Genomic DNA, 20708 nt, shown 5'->3' with positions numbered 1-20708 from the left:
AACGAATGGCAAGGTCTATAATTATTTTAATCCTATTTCATACTTTCTTCTTGACAATATTCACATGTATGCTTTTTCTTTATAATGTTTTATGTGCATATATTTCTACATAAAAAATAATTATAACTAAATTTCAGTACTTAATGTATTCCAGAAATTGTGCTAAGTGCTTCATTTGAATTAATTCATTTAATCCTTAGGACAATACTATGTTTGTTGTGGGAAATTTAGAAAACATATAAAAGAGAAAGAGAAAACCAACCTTAATCCCCAAACCCAGAGATAATCGTTGTTGACATTTCTAGTGGATGCTGTAGTGAGCTGCCCAGATCCCAAGATACAGCGGCCAGGAGTCTTGGCTGCTGACGACTCACACTTGCATTTCTCCCAAAACTGCCTTCTGTGAAGGAAACTGCCTCATCCTAGGTCATGTTCACTCCCTTGGGGCAGCTGAAATCCAATGACTGGTCAGTTGTGGAGGTGCATGGCACAGGCCCTGAACTGTAACAATCTGGCACAATCAGCCTTGGAATTTCCCATGGGACCAGTTAAAGCCGCTGTGGTAAGTGCCCTGCAGTTCACCTTCCCCTGCCCAGTCCTGCTTCCCTCACAGGCCCTGCTCCTGAGAGTGGTCTTGAGTAAACCACCTATGTGCAAATCCCGGCCTCAGTCATTATTTTCAGAAGGTGAGTTCTAGTTTTTGTTTTGTTTTGTTTTTTGTTTTGTTGTTTTTTTGAAGATCTCTGTTTAATTTTGTTGGTTTTTTTTAGATTTTATTTATTTATTTGACAGAGAGATAGAGATCACAAGTAAGCAGAGCAGCAGGCAGACGGAGAGAGAAGCAGGCTCTCTGCTGTGCGGGAAGCTGGATGTGGGGCTCGATCCCAGGATCCTGGAACCATGACCCGAGCCGAGACAGCTGCTTAACCAACTGAGTCACCCAGGCACCCTCTGTTTAAGTTTTTAATAACTGTAAATTTTACCCCAACAAATTTGATGTTTTCTTATTTATTGTTTTATATGTTAATTTTCTGGTTCATAAGATTTTATGACTAATTTTGCACACACCTAAGTATTTTTCTGTACTACAATTTTTCTTAAGTTTTATTTATTTAATCTCTATACAAAGTGGGGCTCAAACTCACAACCTCAAGATCAAGAGTCACAGGCTCTTCCAAATGGGCCATCCAGGTACCCCTGTACCACAATTTTTAACAGCCACCTAGAATTCATTTGGTACATCATAGTCAGTTCATCTTGTATTCTCAGATATTTTGGTGTTTCCTGGTTTTTACTGTGGCAGACCCTGATCTCAGCAGGCCAACACCCATTCCCAGTTTTCCTCCTACTCACCTGCCTGTAGGATAGGAAAACCAAATACTCCCATATAGTTTGTTTTCCTCATCTTTCTTACAACTAGGGCTAGTATCAATTCTAATCATCAGGAAGTAAGGTATAGATTACTGAGGTTGAGGGGGAAGTTCCAGGAAAGGGAGGCGTACATATATTGCCTTCCAGATAAAATGGGATAGCCCAGACTGGTACCATTTCTTGTCTGTTCTTTCTGCTTTGTGAGCAGTGAGATGTCTAGAGCTGTAGTAGCCAACTTTCATCCATGAGGGAAAAGTCAAGAAAATTCAAGGCTTTTGACCTTGAGAAAACAGAATGTTTAAACCAGTGCCAGCAATGACCTATCTTTGGATTTCTTGCAATGATGAGAAAGAACCTTTTTTTTTTTTAAATGTACTTGTGTTTGGATTTCCTGTTACTTACAGCTGAAATCATTTATAAACATCACTGTTCCTGACATTCATGATTAGAAGTAATGCAGTGATGAACATTGTGGGTAAATACTTGAATAGCAACAACTTAACATAAAAATCAGGAAGAGAATTAGGATCCTGCATTTATAACATTTCTTCTCCTTGGCCAGATGCAGCTCTGTCCTTAACTTGCCCACTTTCTTTTTGTGAAGACCAGAAAAATAGCATACATAGGCTTCCTAAATTTTTTCAAAAGACAGTAATATTTGGGAGAGGAAATAGACCTTCTATACATCAGAAAGTTACCTCTTCAAATAGGATATTTTAGCAAATACACTGAGCCATGGTGTTTTCATCCACTAATACAGAATCAGCAAGGGTTTTCGGAGCAAGTATTATGTGCATTTTAGACTAAGTCATGAATTAACTAACTCTCCATACATTTGACTGGAAATCATTAGTATCTCTAGAGTTGGGATATTTTATCCTCTAAGAATAAACATGGAGATTCAAAGAAGCTGAACTGAACTACCGTTTGAAGTGGAAAAGAGCAGTGTTGATTGCAAAATAGATACTGAAATTGTGTTTGATTTCTGTTTTCTAGTGGCAGGCACTAGACAATGCAAAGCCTGAATCGGGTGAATCTATTTCCATGACTCCCACTTACTCATGCAGTCTTGATGCTGTTTCTAATTCTGCAGCCCAGAAACCTCAAGTTGGCTGGTTCTGGTTCAAAGTAAAGGCACGGGGATGATTTTTTGGTATAGTGAATCAGAGTACCTAAGACCTGAAGTGTCCCAAGTTAAAGATGTCCTGGCTCATTCTTATTAGTGTGCTTAGGATGAAAGAGAGCTCCACGTCTGGCCAGACTACTTGCAAGCTGCTCCAGACTACACTGCCATTCATGAGCATAGACTAAAACTGAACTTGCTTAAGCAGCAGAGTGAAAAAACAACCCAAGGATATCATATATCGAATAACGTTGTAATATCCACATTATATAAAGAAGTCTTACGACACAGCAACAAAAAACATACATCCCGATTTTATTTTTTCCTTTTTTTAGTTTTAGGTAGGCTCCACACCCAGCATGGGGCTTGAGATCATGACCTTGAGATCAAGAATGATACATTCTACCAACTGAGCCAGCCAGGCACCACATATATCCCAATTTCACAATGGGCAATGAACATATACAAATGGGCAACGAGTGTATGAAACAATGTTCAGTGTCACCGATCAGAACCACAGTGAAATGTCACCTTGTACTTATTAGGATAGCTCCAAACAAAAAGCTAGAAAATAACAAGTGTTGTAAAGGATGTGGAGAAACTAGAATCCTTTTGCATTGCTGGTAGGAATATAAAGTAGTGCTTCCCCTATGGAAAACAGTGTGGTGGTTCTTCAGAAAGTTAAGAATCAGAATTACCATATGACCCAGGAATCCCACTTCTGGGTGTATATCCAAATGAATTGAAAGCAAGATCTTGAAGAGATATTTATGTACCCATGTTTATAACAGCACTATTCACAATAGCCAAGAGGTGGGAGCAACCCAGATATCCATAAACAGGAATGGATAAACAAAATGTGTCATATCCATACAATGGAATATTATTCAGCCTTAGAAAGGAAGGAAGGAAGGAAATCCTGTCACATGCTACAGAGTGGATTTTGAGGACATTATGTTAGATGACACAAGCTAGTCACAAAAAATCAAATCCCGTGTGATTCCACTTACATGAGGTATCCAGAGTAGTCAGATTTATAGGGACAGAGAATAGAATGGTGGTTGCCAGGGGCCAGGAGAGGAGGGGAAAGGGAGAAGTTTGGGGACTGATTATTTGAAAAGCATAGAGTTTCAGTTTTGCAAAATGGGAATGTCTGGATGTGGGTGCACAGCATGTGAATACACTTAGCACGGAGGAGGGGAAGGGAGGGGAGGTGAAGATCATGAGTGGCCCACAACGCTTAACAGATTTACTATCTTGGCCCACTACAGAAGTTTACTATCCCCCGCAAGCTCTATTATTCGTGGCCCATTGTACATTTTCGTGTTTTGTTGATATGTTAGGTGCAAGAAGTGGGAACCACACAATTTTAAGCAAAAAGGAATTTAATACAGGAAATCAGGAGCTTAGCAAATCATTGGATAGGGTGGTTGGATCCCTTAGGGGCCTCCAGGAATGATTCCCAGGAAAAGATTGCTATTCTGGCCTACCAGTGGGAGCTGCTACCTCAGCAGTAAGCAGAAAGGTGGTGATCAGTGGATTCCACTGGTGCTGTAGAGTTCAAAGACATGCCCCTGTAGCTGTGATCCAAGGTCAGGAAGCCCTGCCGGCCCTGGGACGACCTCTCAGCGCCTAGGGAGTTAGTACCTGGACACTGAAATAATGGCTACAGGAAAGCCCGATGGGTCCACAGGTGAGTTTGCAGCAGAAACAAAGGGCATGGCTCTAGCCTTGGGTCCGTCTTTCGAGTGCTTCTCATTGGCTAAAGCAGAATCCTCACTGCAGGGAGATGGAGGAAACGTGCTTTTCCCTTCTTGAACTCCTGCAGGATCCAAAGACACACCTAGAGGATTAGAGTGGATGCTGAGAACCAGTTCAGAGCACCCACCACAGCTGGTTGGTGGCTTCAGGCTCATTCCGACTCTTCTCATCTTTAGCCAACTTCTTCTTCTTTTATTTGAGAAACCTCTGACACTCCCTTCCCTACCTCCACCATTGCCAGATAGGATGCTGTCCTGCGAGCTGCCATAGCTCTAAGCTCTGGCTCTGCTCCATCTATGCCACTCCATATTGGAACAGCCTGCTTTCTTCCTCCACTAGATTGCAAGCTCCTTGAAAGCACAAACTCAGTCTTACTCATTATTGTGTAAGTAATTGGTATATACTTGTTGAGAGTAATAGTTTCTGTGTTCTAACATTACAAGTAGCATCTCTTCTGTTTTTGTCGTTCCATCTTTGTGCTAATATCTGTATACAGTGACAGCTCAGTACTTGTTAACTTTCTGGCTTTCATGTAGGCGAAGCAAAGAGAAAATTCACCAATGCTCTATGTGTCTGTATTCTTTTTTTTTTTAAAGCTTTTTAAAATTTATTTGACGCAGAGAGAGAGATCACAAGTAGGCAGAGAGGCAGGCAGAGAGAAAGGAGGAAGCAGGCTCCCTGCTGAGCAGAGAGCCCAATGCGGGGCTCGATCCCAGGACCCTGAGATCATGACCTGAGCCAAAGGCAGAGGCTTTAACTCACTGAGCCACCCAGGCGCCCCTGTCTATATTCTTAATTGACTCAGTATACTTATATAGGTTAATGAATACTTATATAGGTTATGATACTTATATAGGTTATTACTTATATAGGTTAATGAATACTATTTGAACAGTTGCAGCATATGTTTTTAAGTATATACACTGAAGTATGTGTCCTATTAGGTAGACACTATTTTTATTCCCATTGTATAGATTAAGAAACTCTGGCTTAGGTAAGGTAAGTAGGTTATTTACATTTACACCAAGTGACAGAACTGAGACTCACATCAGGATCTGGCTAATACCAGAAACTGTGCTCTTAGCCATGATGATGATGGTGATGATGAGATGAAGATTATTTTAACAGTATTATTTTAACAGCTGATGGTCCCAGACATTGTGGTAGGCATTTAAAATTTTTATTTATTTGTTTTTAGCGAGAGAGAGAAAGAGCAAGTGCTAGTGGGGGGAGGGGCAGAGGGAAAGAATCTCAAGCCGACTCCACCAAGTGCAGAGCTTGATGCAAGGCTCAGTCCCACGACCCTGAGATCATGACCTGAGCTGAAATCAAGAGTCACACACTCACCTGAATGAGCCACCTTGGCACCTCTGTGTTAGGCATTTTACATGTGTTATCTTAAGCACTGTATTTCCTTGCATCGAATTGATGCTTACTAGTTGTTGCATGTGGTGAGGTAGACAAACCTCTTAATATCTGTGGGCTCTGCCACTAATTCATTGTGTGCCTTCAGGCAAACTACAAGCCCTTCTGAGCTCCAATTTTTTTTTCTGCAAATCAGTGAATGATTTTTAAAGCACTTCTAGTTCTAAAATTCTAAAACTCTGAATCAATTCTACTTTGGTTTTCATCCCATAATTTTTACTTATGTATAGTAAGACTTTTCTCACTCTCTGAATGTTAAGTTCCTATAGGATCTTGATTTTGTTTTATTGTTTTCTCACATCTTCAGGGTACCTAGTCCAGTGCTCAGCATAAAACATAACAGCCTCATGGAGGTGTATATGGAGATATATAAATTGAGATCTGTCCAAAGGGAACTATCTATCTTCACAAAGCTGAACTTATTGTTGTATGTTACCTTCCTTTGGAGACGCCATTCAGCCATAACTTGGGGCTACCTCAGAGATACCCGTAGTTAGCACCTTTGGACTTTTCTATAGTCAGAGATAAGATTCTTATCCTTAAGCAAAGTTTTGGTCACTGCCTAAGCATCTCCTCCTGTGACTGAATATAGAAAGATTTCTTTCATGAAAATTGTGCTGGGTGCCTCATTCCTGGTCTGTGGATAATGCCAGATATGGCAGGGTGTTTTCAACAGGGAGGCCATTTTTATTCTTTATCTTATCTCTTATAGGACTATCAGAAACTCACAAGTCATTCCATAGCTTTTCTGAATCTTTGAGGAATTACTTATTAGAAAATGAAGTAAAAAGAAAGAAAGAAAGAAAAAAGAACTAGAATTCTCCCAAACCTATGGATGGCTTATGCATAATGCAAAAATAATTCTGAAACTTTGACATCTGTCCTTCAGATAGTCTCAAGAAAAACAGTACCTTAAATATAGATCAAATGGGGGGCGCCTGAGTGGCTCATGGTTTAAAGTCTCTGCCTTCGGCTCAGGTCATGATCCCAGGGTCCTGGGATCGAGTCCCGCATCGGGCTCTCTGCTTAGCAGAGAGCCTGCTTCCTCCTCCTCTCTCTCTCTCTGCCTGCCTCTGTGCCTACTTGTGATCTCTGTCTGTCAAATAAATAAATAAATAAATAATCTTTAAAAAATATATATATAGATCAAATGGGAAAGTTAAGCCAAAAAGTATGTGAAAAGGGAAAAACAATAAATGACTTTTAAAATAGTTCTTTTTAGCTGTTATTTTACATTCTAGGGGAAGGACAAAATTCACTTCTTGGGTAAATGGAGCTTTTGCTTGAGAAAGAATATAAAAGGTTGGCCTTTTGGTGTGGTCAATTCATATGGAAGGAGGTTTGACAATGAAAATTATGTTGCTCAGAATAATAGAATTTCAGAGGTTGGACCTGAAGAGCTCAGGAAAGTGATGGAGAAGGAAGTCTGAGCAAAATGGCAGCAAGCAGGCCCTGAGAAGAAAAAAACAGAAATTCCTTGTATTGAAAATGGCCAAAGAACTTTCAGGTACTTATATTTCCTGTCCTATGCTGTATTATACTACCTCCTCTGTTATTCCTCAGCTTTCATTAAAAGTCTGTAATAAACAATCCCGTGTGTATAATGGTGCTTGGGGAATAAATGAGAGGAGGGGACAGTGGCACAGCTAGGATGAAGTGGGGCGCAGAGAAGACGGGAACCATGATCAAGGATTTTTTCCTTAACCTTGGGGAATATTCCTAATATTAGCAGATTGGATGAACTTAGAAACCTGGGACAATTGAGGTCCTTGCAAACAATGCAGGAAGAATTGAAGCCTGATCCATCCAGAGCAGGGGGACAGCTCCCAAACTGGGCAGGGTCAGCACAGATGGGTCCATGTGCTTTTGGTTTGGTTTTCTTCAAGGAAAGAATATAGACCAGAAAGGAAAGAAAGACTCAGAGAGAATCCATAGACAAAATTGGAGACCACCATTAAGAATCATTCATCTAAGTGGAGAAACTACATAGTTAAAAATAATAATAACTAGTAGAACTCTAACCAGTTCAGATGTGGATCTGTGCATTTCTTATTAACTGTCACCATGGTAGTGAGGCAGTTTGACAAGGGTGCCTTCTTAGTACACAGGCCATACGAAGGGGAGAGAGAACAGCTAATCATGTATGGTCTTGTACGCTCTTTATTTAACTGCGTGGATCATGTATTCCTATTAGCCTCCGTCACGTCTGACCCTAATAGCATCAAGCACAATGCTAGGAATCTAGTCGGCGCTCTGACATCTGCACTGATTGGCTGAATTAAAGGAAAGGTGTTTCTGCTGTCTTCCTTTCCAAGAGTGTCAACTGGCCAGGAATTTGATTTTGTCTGGGGGATCAAAACTAGGCCGTTTTCGTGACTGCGCCGGCCCGGCATGGATTTCAGGTTGAGGGGGTGAAAGGACAGTGATTAGGTGTTCTCACTACTGAATCACTGGAAGACTAACATGGGAGTGCTAAGTAGGAAAGTGTAGGTAGAAACGTGAGGCCGTTCAAGGCCCGAAAGCGTTGTGTAGGACTTCCATGCAGCGCTGCTTCCTGAGTACAAACACAACTTCAGCAGCGGTTCCTGCAGTGTTTAATATCGGGCCTGGGAGAATATCCGGAGGACAAGGAATTCCACCATTCTGGCTTCAAACTGAGAAAGCTTTTTAAGCCCTTAACCCCACCTTACACCCAATTCACACTCACCCTGGGAAATCTCATTACAGTCCCTTGAAGTAATGATAACCTTTTACTATAGCCTTTTCTCTGATGCATTCTTACATTTCATTTTCATTGTCATCTGTATAATTGCTCTGCATTTCGGTTACTTCCATTTCTATTCTTAACATTTCATTATTTCACTTTTTTTTTTTTTAAAGTATTTAAGTGTAGGCACACCCTCTTTATTTTAATAGCCAGCATGTCCATGTTTGCGGCTTTAAAATCTGAGTTCCTACAGTTTTAGCGGATCTTCAGTGTGGGCCTACCTTCAGTTTACAGATTGATATTCTAATCATGTTCCAGACTGAAATCAGCTGCAAGAATTTGTCTTTGGAATTCTTCAGCGGTAGCTTCCTGTGGCTAAAACCCAAATGTGACCTCTTGGGTGGGTCAACCATGGAGACATGATTATGCTACCGCCCTCTCCAGGACAAACTGAGCAGGACCAACCTCCCAACCTCGTGTGGAACAGTCACTGTTCCCAGAAAGGAGCAGGTTAAATCCTTCCAAACCTGCTAAGGAATTTGACCTAGTTCCTTGAAACTAGAGTGTAACTTGAAAATATAATTGGTTGCAAATGTGTTTCTTTCTTCCTCAAAATTACTTTTGAACCCCTGTGAGACAGAGAAAAAAGCATTTCTCGTTACATAGATTCAGACCACCACTGTTGATAAACTGGACTAATTCCATATGAAACTTGGGGAGCAGAATAATAATATGACTTCATTTTTTTTTTTAAGATTTTATTTATTTATTTGACAGAGAGAGATCACAAGTAGGCAGAGAGGCAGGCAGAGAGAGAGGGAAAGGAGGCTCTCTGCAGCACAGAGCCTGATATGGGACTCGAGCCCAGGACGCTGAGACCACAACCCAAGCCGAAGGCAGAGGCTTAACCCACTGAGCCACCCAGGCGCCCCTTTTTTGGTTCTTTTAGTGACACCATTAAAATCATTAAAATTCATATCTTGTGCTCCTCAGAGAAAATCTTTTCTTTTTGCTTACATATATATATCGTTAAATTCTAAACTCCTCCATTCCTTCCTTCCTTCTTGCCTACATTACTAAAAGGTGGCAGTTTGTTCATTCATCCATTTGCGAATGAGACAAAGATCTTTGTAGAGTCTCAGGGCTGTGCTTTCAGCATAATATTAAACGTTTCTTTCTACAGATGACCTCTTCTTGACATATAATGGTAAAACCAAAGATTCTCTTCCATTTTTTTTTTTTTTTAATTAGCTATCACCACCTGCAAGGCATAAAGAGAGAGGAAATGGAGCACAAATTATCTCAGAATTGAGCCTGGAAGTTATTTGAGAACCTAACCTCTTGAAAGCAGAAACCCTGCTATGTGCTTTATTTCCTAACATTTTTAGCCTTCTTGAAGAAGGTTTGTAATATCTCATTTGGGAGATTCTAAGGACTTAAGCCAAAAGATACAAAGAAGTGGTTAAGATTGTCCTTTACAAAATTTGGGACAGTCTTTATTCTGACCAGTGCGGTCCTAGATTACAACTTTCCTAGGCTCTTAAAAGCATTATTCCTAAAATGAGTGCTCCTCCAGTCAAGCTTTCACCAGTTTTTCATTTTATTTTATTTTAATCTTTTCTTTTTTTTAAAGATTTTATTTTAAGTAATCTCTGCACCCAACATCAAGAGTCACATGCTCCACCGACTGTGCCTGGGGGAGCCAGCCAGGCTCCCAATTAAAAAAAAAATTTTTTTTTAAAGATCTTATTTATTTATTTGACACACACAGACACAGAGATAACAAGTAGGCAGAGAGGCAGACAGAGAGAGGGGGGAAAGCAGGCTCCCCTCTGAGCAGAGAGCCCGATGCGGGGCTCGATCCCAGGATCCTGAGATCATGACCTGAGCCAAAGGCAAAGGCTCAACCCACCGAACCACCCAGACACCCTATAAAAAAAATATTTTTAAGAAGAAAAATTTAGATTGAGGAATTTCAGCTAACTAACCAGCTCTTCTAAAAGAAGAGAAATAGACAAAATGATTTTTTCCCTGGGAAGTTTGGCTGGGACCAAGTAAAGGTCTTCTATGACCCTTATGCAAGAACCCCATACTGGAAAGAACGTGAGTCTGAGTGTGTTTGAGCATGTGGGCTGAGTTCCTGGCTTTAATTACAAACCACCAGGTTGACGGGAGTTTCTTATTGCTTACATCGCACATCTCTAAGACATCTAGACCCCCTCACCAGCAAGTCCCAGCAACAAAGGCCTGTCTGACTGCAGTTATCTTCCAGCTCTTCTAAATTGAATTTTCCAAGCTCAAAGAGCTGAATTCCCTTGTAAGCTCCTGGGAGGAACCAGTTTATCTGGTCTCTACAGCAGAGGCTGGCAAACTACCACCTGCAGGACCAAGGAGCCTGTAGCGTGTTAATATTTATTCTTTAACAGCTTTATTGAAATAACATTCACATACCATACAATTCCTCCTTATACAGTGCAATTCATTAGTTCTTACTAAGAACCATTTTCTGAGTTGTGCTATCATCACAATTAATTTTGTAACATTGTCATCATACCCCCCAAAATCCCATACCCATAAGCAGTCACTTCCCCTGTCCCCTCTAACTGTAATTATCACTAATCCTATTTTTTTCTTTATAGATCTTCCTATTCTGGCATTTCATGTAAATGAAATCATGAAACATGTGGTCCTTTAGAACAGGTTTCTTTCACTTGGCATATTTTCAGGATTCAGCCATATTATAGCACATCAATACTTCATTTCTTTTTATTATCAAATAATTTACTGCATGGATGTTTCCACATTTTGGTTATGAGTAATGCTGCCATGAACTTTTGTGTATGATATTTTGTGTGGATATATGTTTTCATTTGTCTTGGGTATATACCTAGAAGTGGAATTTCTGGATCGTAGGCTAACTCTATGTTTAACTTTTCAGACTGTTTTCCAAGGCTGCTGTGACGTTTTACATTCTCGCCAGTACTGTGTGAGAGTTCCAGTTTTGCCAAGAATCGCTATTATCTTTTTATAAAGCCAACTAGGGGGTGAGAAGTGGTATCTCATTGTGGTTTTATTTTGCATTTCTCTATTCTGAAGCCAATTTTTTATAGTCTGAAAACTAAGAATGGTTTTTACATTTTTTTACGTGTTGAGAAAAATATTTCATGATACTTGAAAATTATCTGAAATTTAAATTCCAGTTTCTATAAATAGAGTTTTATTGGAATATAGCCACACCCATTCATTGTGTATTGTTTGTGGCTGCTTTCCTCCCTACAGTGGAGTTTAGTTACAAAAATGACTGTATGACCTGCAAAGCCGAAAATATTTACTGTCTGACCATTTACAGAGAACATTTACAAATCCTGATATTCACTATAGTTGGATGAGACCATCTGGGGAAAGAAGGAGGAAATGTGATTGCCTTGTGGGAATGAATTTTTTTTTCTCTTTCTCTCTCTCCCCACCCCCCCTCTTTCATTCTTTCAAGTAGGCTCCACACCCAACAATGAGCTGAAAAACTCACAACCCTGAGATCAGGAGTCACATGCTCTACCAACTGAACCAGCCAGGAGCCCTGGATTTTTTTTATTCCTTCATGAAAATAGAATGCAGGCTGGCAGAATAAGGAGAAAAATCAGGATATTTTGGAACTTAGGTAGACCACCGTATTTCCACCTGGATCACTATTATAAGATCTTTCCAAATATGGGCTCTCCCTTTCTTACAAATTTCTCCTATAATTCTGTTCCTAATCTGCTGCTCTGATCATACGTTGTTTATCAGAATCCTCTAAGGGTTTCCCACATCCGCAGCCTCTTAGGACCATTTAACCAGGGTCTGTATGATCTGACAGCATCCTAATTTTCCAGCACTCACCTTTCTTTCTTTCTTTCTTTCTTTCTTCTTTCTTTCTTTCTTTCAAGATTTATTTACTAGAGAGAGAGACAGAGAAAGAGAACACGCCAGTGCACAGGAGCTGGGAGAGGGTGGGGAGGAGAGGGAGGGGTGCAGAGGGAGAGAACAAGCTAATACCCCGCTGAGCTGGAGCCCAACTCGGGACTCCTTCTCCTGAACTGAAACCAGCAGTCAGACGTTCCACCAACTGAGCCACCCAGGGGCCCCAATACTCACCTTTGACTAGACCTTTGACTAAACCACCCAGCCAGAATTTCAGGATTCTGTGTTTGCTTTTATTTTTCTTTTTCTTTCTTTCTTTTTTTTTTTTTTTTTTTTAAGTAGGCTTCACATGGAGCCCAACAGGGGGCTTGGACTCAGGACCCTGAGATCAAGACCTGAGCTGAACCTGAGAGTCTGACACTTAGCCCCCTGAGCTACCCAAGCTCCCCCAGGATTCTGTGCTTTCATTCATAGTTTCTCTTCTGTATGGAATGCTTTTCTCTTTTCCAAACCCTAGATACACTTTATCATTGTTACTGTGAAATGTTTCAAGTATACAGAGAAGTAAAGAGAATAATACAGGAATATCTGTGCACTCACCAACCACCGAGCTTTGTCAAATCTTACCATTTTCCATGTTCTGTACTGTTAAAAAATTATCACAGACTTGGGTATCTTTAAAATCTCCTCAAATACAGAATCTTCTAAATAGGCCTTCTTGAGACTATGCTAAGTGAAATAAATCAAGCAGAGAAAGACAATTATCATATGGTTTCACCTATTTGTGGAATATAAGGAATGGCATGGAGGATATTAGGAGAAGGAAGAGAAAAATGAAGGGGTGGAAAATGGAGAGGGAGATGAACCATGAGAGACTAGGGACTCTGGGAAACAAACAGGGTTTTAGAAGGGAGGGGAGTAAGGGGATGGGTGAGCCTGGTAATGAGTGTTAAGGAGGGCACAGATTGCATGGAGCGCTGGGTGTTATACTCAAACAATGAATCATGGAACACTACATCATGGGGACGCCTCGGTGGCTCATTGGTTGGGCAGCTGCCTTCGGCTCAGGTCATGATCCCAGCACCCTGGGATCGAGTCCCACATCGGGCTCCTTGCTCAGCAGGGAGCCTGCTTCTCCCTCTGCCTCTGCCTGCCTCTCTGTCTGCCTGTGCTCACTCGCTCTCTCTCCCTCTATCTCTGACAAGTAAATAAATAAAATCTTTAAAAAAAAAACAAAACAAAACTAATGATGTACTGTATGGTGACTAATATAACCTAATAAAACAATTAAAAAAATAAAATTAAACTGTATGTTAACTTAGTGGAATTTAAATAAAAACTTGAGTAAAATATGAAATAACATAAAAATAAAATTTAAAAAATAGGTCTCCTTGATGTACCCAATCAAAACTAAACTCTTCATCCTATGATTTCCTGTAATACTTTCTTTGTGTCTCTTATCATCTGACCTGTTCTACCCTTATAAAATATTTTCTTTGAGTACCTTCCTACTGTCATTCTCATAGTGGGGTACAAAGATTATTTTAGGTAGTCTAAGAAAAGGACATATAAAAATTTAAAAATTTTGTTTATTTAAAAATGTGCATTTAAGAGTGCCTGGGTGGCTTAGTTGGTTAAGCAACTGCCTTTGGCTCAGGTCATGATCCTGGAGTTCCAGGATCGAGTCCCATATTGGGCTCCCTGCTCTGACCCTACCCCCTCCTGTGCTTTCTCTCTCTCTCTCTCTTTCTCAGTCTCTCTCTCTCTCTCAAATAAATAAATTAAATCTTTTTAAAAATGTACTTTTGATATATATGTGCACATAAGTATTTAAAATATATATCTAGAACATCAACTTCATGATTTCCCAAATATCCTTTAGGACATGACCAGAGTAGGTAGACAGAGTAGAAAATTATTTAGTAAATAATAATGTTAGAAAAATATTGAGTAAATAAAAATGCAGACAATATGGCAAAAATTTTGAGGATTGTACTCATGATTTAGCTTAGTAAACTTAGCTTATTAGAGCAGGGACCCAGTTTTTGTTTGTTTGTTTGTTTGTTTTTTGTATGCCCTAAGTACCCAACAAACTCAGAAAAGATGCTTAGTGAATTGGATGGATTTCTCTCTGGGACTAAATCCTTGAAAACCATATGGAACTCCTAAACCTTTGACAGGCCACGTCAGACATTCTGCCCACATCGAGTGCCCCCGGCACATGTGCCAGAGACAGATGGTACTCTTCCGCCTTTCCCGTTCCTGTCCATTATGACACGCTGTTCCAGTCATGGCTTGATGAAGTCTGAAATAATGCTAGTGATAGTCCTGTTCTGAAGGAACGAGGACCCTAGCTTGCCAGAATGCTCTCATCAGCGTCACTTCAACAGCCCAATCTCAACAAATGTCAGCCCATGGACTGCTTTAGTTCTTGGACCTGATCACTACGCACATACACTCTTTCTCTTCTGCTCAGCATACTTTATGTTTTAGAGGAATATTTCTTGGTCTCCTTAAAATTCACTATTTTGTGGCATCTTTTCATTATTGTTAACACTGAACCATCCGAAGTCACATTGGCAGCTGAATTTAGTCTTGAGACTTGGCAGTGAGGAATCATTTTGTATAACCCAGTGTACAATGTTAGCCAAATTATGTCATACGGTTACAAAACTTCTGTCCTATCTTCCAGCTTTTCTGAGTAAATGTGGCTCTTTGAGAAGTTTCACTCCTCCTACCCTGAAATGACCTTACATGCTCTCAGATAGCAGAGGATCCTAATGGTGATGAAATCTTTCACTTTATTTCCTTTCTTGTAGTCTGCTTTTTGAGGTGGTGTTTTGGAAGAGTGGGGAGTAGTGGGAACCCCTAAGACCTCTGAGTCACAGAAGGAGATCAGAACATGTCTGAAGTTTGGCTTAACCCCCAAAGCTTCACTCCTATTGGACTAGATAAGCCTCTGGGAGAAGCCTTTGAAACTGCTTTATGTGGCTTTAATGTCTTTGCTTCCTAATTCCTACTGCTAAGGCACAGGTCTTTGCTGATCTTAAAACTCCATGCCAGGACTAGCTTATAACCAGGACACTTTTATAAATGAAACAGGGGATACTGGGAAGAAAAAGGCATAAACTACACTTAAGTCACCATATTTGAAACAGTTTGTGAGTTCTTTATCCTCTATAGGAGACCCTTTCAAATTGGGGACTAGTTTTCAACTTGGAAGTCTGGGGGGTTTCTTAGAGAATTTAATGTTTGGTTTTCTTTTCAGTGAGATGCGGGTGTTTGCCTTGTTTACACTGATCCATTGTCTGCCCCTAAGTGGGAAAACTTTAATTGTTGCTGGTCAAAAGGAGAACAGAAGCAGACTCTACTTAGAGATAGGGAAATGTTCAGGTCAAGCAAAGTCAAAGGACAGCATGGCCTGTAAATAAAGACATGCAGTAATTCTGAAAGAGGAGAGTGAACGTGGGTAGCAGGATACTGAACTCAAGAGCCTGTGTCATACATTCTACCATATTCATTTTGCAAGAGGAGATGGAGTTTCAGCAAAGTGGCATGCACTGCATTAACCATACTAATTGTTAAATTTTATAAACTTTTCAGTCATAAATTTGTGTGGATTTAATAAGAGCATAAGGAGTTTCCTTACACCTAGATTTATGTTAGTACATATATAAGAAGCATGACAACAAAAAAATAATTTCACTTTGAAAGTCCACAGGAATTTTAAAAGTTTAAGAGTCAATTCTCCTGCTTAGAGGAAAGTTTTGCTTTTATTTTTGTCATTCTAATGCAGCTGAGCCCTCTGGTGGTTGTAGTTGCTAATAGAAGTAAAACATTCCCTTTATACATGTGTCCTTTTCACATTGGTTGGTAGGTCAGCTGTGCAGCAGACAGAATCATTTCCCTGTAGAAACATTATAAACAATGGCAATTACTGCAAGAGAGCCCACAGAACGCCACAGTTGCTCTGTGTCACTTGATCTACAACCTCCTTCTCCCTCCTCCACTGCCTTCCTTGCTGGCCAAACAGATCACTGTATCCACAGTCACTGCCAACACCACTACAACTCTGTCCCTGTCGCCTTCCGGAGTAGAAAGAGGACGAAGTAAGATAGTGCTTTGGTCAATTCCAGCATCTTTTACTTATAGGCGTAACTTCTGCTCTGAAACCCCACACCTCTCCCGGGGCCTTCAGAGCAGTGGGCCACCTAGAAGGACACTTAGGTCCTTGTTGCCTTTTTCAGGTTTCTTGGGGGCACATAATCTTGCTTCTTTTTCTTTTGCCTTTTAGCCTTTGCCTTCTTTTATCCAGAGTCCCTCTTACTTCTTCAGGGTCAGAATCACCTTCCAAGGAGAAATCAAGAGGAAAGGAAAAGCAGACTAGAATGAAATGGAAAGAAAAGAAGGTCCTTTGACTCAAGGTTTCCCCAAGCCCAAAAGCCAGAAATCTCTCATATCTGACCAATTAACCTTCAAACACCTCGTCTCCTTTATGCTTGAAAACCTTCCCTTACCAGGCCCTTCTAAGCACTGGTTGGATGAGGAAGGGTGGAGGGAAGACTCAATCTCAGTCCGCCTGGTGCTTATCATACCCCCCAGCACTCACGGGAGATTTTGAGGGCCCCTCCCCGGTAAGGGACAGTGCCCATGTGGACCCTGCCTTGTCTGCACAGATAGAAATCCTGTTTTATTTTGTTTTGTTTAAAGATTTTATTTACTTATTTGACAGAGAGAGACACAGCGAGAGAGGGAACACAAGCAGGAGAAGCGGGAGAGGGAGAAGCAGGCTTCCGGCCAAGCAGGGAGCCCGATGCGGAGCTCCATCCCAGGACCCTGGGATCATGACCTGAGCCGAAGGCAGATGCTTAACGACTGAGCCATCCAGGTGCCCCAGAAATTCTGTTTTAAAGGGACTAGAAGAATTCTTTGGAATATTATTGAATCCATCTATAGTGACAAAAGGGAACATTTATATGATTTTAACAAAGTAGGAGAAAATAGCAAGAACGTACAGACAAGTGAAATGCTTTAGCTAAAGAACCTGACTCTGGCGAATGACTTAATTTGTAATTACCCTAACATTGCCATTTAAAATAAATAAAAATGTTTTTGATTGTTTTATCTTTGTTATTTAATAAACCCCTCCAGGGAGAGTGGGAGATTGTGATATGTTTTTTTTTTTTCCTCTTATCATTCCTATAGGTCAAGAAAGGAAAACAGGAAACATTGGAAAGATAAACGGAGTCTTTCCTGTGAAGGTGAGCTTCATTTTTTATCTCTTGAACTTTGGGAAAGCAGCGAGGGTTATATTAATTCATGATTAGTAACAACTGAAGATTAGTAAGAATGGGTAGAGTTCCTATTAGTACCTAAATATTTGTATTTAAATTTTTCTCTGCATCATGTATCCTATTTGACAATAATGTTTCTGTAAAGTATAACAATAGAACAATAAAATACTTGGGGTATGAAAAACTTAAAAAAAAAATAAACCAATCCAGAACTTAGACGCCTTAAACAACCCTTTATTTAAAAACAAAACAAAACAAAACAAAACAAAAGGTTGAGTTCATAGAAACAGAGTAGAAAGTGGTTGCCAGGGGCCAGGGCACAGGGGAGAGAGGGAGAGGTTGCTACTTCTCCCAGCTTTCAAGGGTACAGATGTTCAGTGGTGAGATGAAGAAGGTTTGAGAATCTTGTGTGTGACATGGTGACCTGTAGTTGGTGATACCATGTTATCAAATGAACTTGCTAGGAAAGTAAAACTTGAATGTTGTCCCCCAGAAAACCCAAACTAAGTAATGGATGGGTGGGGGGATATCCTTGCACCCTGTCCAGGCAGATGAAATCATCACATGGGACACTAGTAAATAGCTTACAGTTTTGTCAGTTGCATTTGGAGAATGAAAAGAAAGGAGAAAACCAAGAGGTTTGTCAAGTTTCTCCTTTGGGCCGTGGGATGAATGATGTACCATTTATGGAGAAGACGGGGGGAAGAAAAGATTTTTATTTTGGGGGGAGGCAAGGAAGAAAATATAAAATTCCATTTGAACATGCTTAAGTATGTTATGCCCACTCAATAATACGTAATTGAGCTAGATAGTTTAAGGTTTACCCAAACTATACAATAATAAGCCAGGTTATAACAAAATGCAATATCATCTGGAAAATTAGATGATTAGTATTTAAAGTATGAGTTCATCAAGCAAGTTAGTGTGTCTATTAGGATAATAGCTACAATTTATTGAGGGGCCTTTATTTGTTTGAATTATATGAAATTGTGGATATTGACAATGCCATGTGGTTTGTCCCAGTATATAGTAGCCATAGAATTATTTGTTTTTATATAAATGAAGGACTATTCACAAAAAGCCTTGAGGTAAGCTTTTTCTGATTGTATAGTTGATAAAGCAGAAGTTGTGAAAGAGGTTGAGTAACTTGCCAAAAGTCTGGTGACAAGGAAGTAGGCAGGAAGGAATCAAAACAAGGTCTTTCTGATGTAGCATCTGGACTCTACGCCACAGAGTTATACTACTGAGATTTCTAGCCAAGAAGTTGTGCTGCCTTCCAAATGGAAAAATCTTCAGACCCCAAATCACAGATGCAGATATAGGAGTACTGGGTCTGACTGGATGGAGAGTTGCTGACTGTCTCCCTCTTACAGAGACCCAAGTCCAGTTAGACCTTACAAGCCGGCTTTGCATTTTTAGAATGCAATGGTCAACACAATGAACAAAAAGAAATCAGATGGTTAACACCATAAAAGTTGCTCAGAAATTGCCATCAAGGGGCACCTGGGTGGCTCAGTCAGTTGAGTGTCCAACTCGATTTCAGCTCCAGTCATTATCTCAGGGTTGTGATTTTGGCACCATTCATTATTTCAGGGGTGAGATCAAGCCCTGACTTGGGCTCTGTACTCAGTAGGGAGTCTGTGTGAGATTCTCTCTCCTTCTGCCCCTCCCCCTGCTCATGCTGTTTAAATCAAAGGCTAAAAAAAAGTTTACATGATTAAAACGCTTTCTGTCTATCCTTGGAAGAATATTTCCCATGTAGCTCTTGCACTGATAGTATCAGTTAGAGTCCACAGTCCTTCATGGTGGTAAGCCATAGAAATGGTCATTTGTCCATTAAGTCACACTCCTGCTAATAGAAAATTGAATTTTTTAATTTAATAACCAAATGAATCTGTTCTTCAATGTTATATTGATTAGGGGCTGAGTATAGTAGCTAGTCCCCCAGTTGGTCCAAAACAATAAAGCCAGTACATTTATTTGTTTATTTTAAAGACCAGTACTTATTAATCTATAAGTTCTTATCCAGCTTTGATATTATTTTAATAATATTAATGATAATGGTAATAATAATAATAAATATCACATACTGAATCCTCATTATATGCCACATACCATAATAAGTGCATTAACACCATCTTTGCATAAATGCTCTTAACCACCCTAGGGATAGGTTATTCTATCTTTGTTTTGACTGAAACAGAGATATTAAGGAATTTCCCAGTGTCCAAAACCTAATGCAGAGTTGAGATTTCAACTCAACCATTGAGGGGTACTTAGTCGGTTAGGTGGCTGGCTACCTTTGGTTCTGGTAATGATCTCAGGGTTATGGGATCCAGTCCTGGTTCGGGCTCCCTGTTCAGTGGGGAGTCTCCTTGTCCATCTCCCTCTGCCCCTCCCCCTGCTTATATGCCTGCTCTTTCTGTCTCTCTTTCAAATAAGTAAAAAAAATAAATAAAATCTTAAAAAAAAAAAAACCCTCAACCATTTAAACTTAACTTAAACTCATTTAACCTCAGGCACCTGGTGGCTCAGTGGGTTAAGCCTCTGCCTTCAGCTCGGGTCATGGTCTTAGGGTCCTGGGATCAAACCCCACACTGGGCTGTCTACTCAGCAAGGACCCTGCTTCCTCCTCTCTCTCTGCCTGCCTTTCTGCCTACTTGTGATCTCTCTTTCTGTCAAATAAATAAATAAATAATCCTAAAAAAACTCATTTAAACTCAAAACCCATGTTCTTACCCCCTATTATAGATATGTGTTTACACATACAATGCACACATATATTTATATACAAAGTGGTAGAGCTTACTACCATGAATTTACTTTCAGTGCAGGTGGTAAATGGCAATACTTGTGTATTATAAAAGTGGTCAAAGAGTCTAGAATCTTCAGCCCAGCCTTAAAACTAGCTATGTGTGCTTCCATTTTTGATGACTCTTTGTATTTGTAAAAAGTTATATACGTGATTTTCATCTTCAGAATTTTTCTACAGTTAGATTTCCTAAAGGCATTCTGTAATTGAAGTCAATATTTAGTAAATCAAATGTGCCTGATCACTAAGAGAGATGGATTATTTCATGACTTTCTTGGCTTTGGCAGCAATGCAAAAAACAGAGGGAAAGAACTG

The 20708-nt window shown here is 40.1% G+C and overlaps 1 long non-coding RNA gene across 2 annotated transcripts in view; it reads left to right on the top strand.

Annotated features, from left to right (window-relative positions):
- The window catches only part of LOC106007249, a 91302-nt gene that overhangs the window by 7161 nt on the left and 63433 nt on the right, over positions 1–20708 (top strand). The window contains exons 2-3 of one of the 2 annotated variants that reach the window (XR_006604253.1): positions 427–686; positions 793–846. This is a non-coding gene — a long non-coding RNA (uncharacterized LOC106007249). Of the gene's footprint in view, positions 1–426; positions 687–792; positions 847–17492; positions 17549–20708 lie in introns of those variants that run through there. The other variant, XR_001181906.2, reaches the window with a different exon arrangement.

The sequence above is a fragment of the Mustela putorius genome, unplaced genomic scaffold, assembly GCF_011764305.1.
Source record: "Mustela putorius furo isolate JIRA1106 unplaced genomic scaffold, ASM1176430v1.1 tig00003988_pilon_pilon_pilon, whole genome shotgun sequence".
Classification (NCBI taxonomy): Eukaryota; Metazoa; Chordata; class Mammalia; order Carnivora; family Mustelidae; genus Mustela; species Mustela putorius.
This window is presented reverse-complemented; position numbering and strand designations above follow the sequence as displayed.